Source organism: Macrobrachium rosenbergii, chromosome 29 (assembly GCF_040412425.1).
Source record: "Macrobrachium rosenbergii isolate ZJJX-2024 chromosome 29, ASM4041242v1, whole genome shotgun sequence".
Classification (NCBI taxonomy): domain Eukaryota; kingdom Metazoa; phylum Arthropoda; class Malacostraca; order Decapoda; family Palaemonidae; genus Macrobrachium; species Macrobrachium rosenbergii.
In genome coordinates this window covers 18,567,203-18,567,901 of record NC_089769.1, presented here as the reverse complement: position 1 = coordinate 18,567,901, position 699 = coordinate 18,567,203, and positions in this window count along the sequence as shown.

Sequence of the window (699 nt, the reverse complement as noted above, 5' to 3'; positions counted from 1 at the left end):
AAAAAATTCTCGAAAATTCTATACAATATGGTTAGGTTCGATGACTGCCATTGTATCCACATTCAACAACAGTTTTGGTTATCTTGTATGTATTGTATGATAGAAACAGAATGAGACAGTTGCTAACCAAAAGTAATCATAAATTTTGCATCTTTTTTGTACAAACGTACCTTGATAAAAAAAATGAAATAACACTAAAATGAAGTCTATAAGAAACTATAATGATTTTGGATCTAAAAGGAATAAACCCTAATACAGCATATGGTTCACCTTTGTCACTTTTTTATTGTGATCTTTTGTTATTTATGTTACAAATAAGGGCTAAATACAAACTGTCTTGAAATCCAATTCCACGACACCAAATACAATATCAACAAAATGCGTAAGGTAATTTCCCTTATTCATTTTCTGCTTCACTGCAATTTTTGGACAGAACCGTTTGAATCTCTACACACTTAAGATTACAACAAACACTCAATAATTTATGTTGTAGGCGTCTTGATTTGGTTACACTTCGCCAGATGTGCTGCAACATCTTCACAACACAAACGGAAAATTCTGTTTCGCCGTAAAATTTTAAAATCATTCATGAATGGGTTTGAAATACCCATGCAGTCGCCCTTTCTTTTTATCCCCCTTCTCACGCTTCATTCAAGGACTTCGGACATCGACCCCTCCCCTCAACAAAATATAGAATTA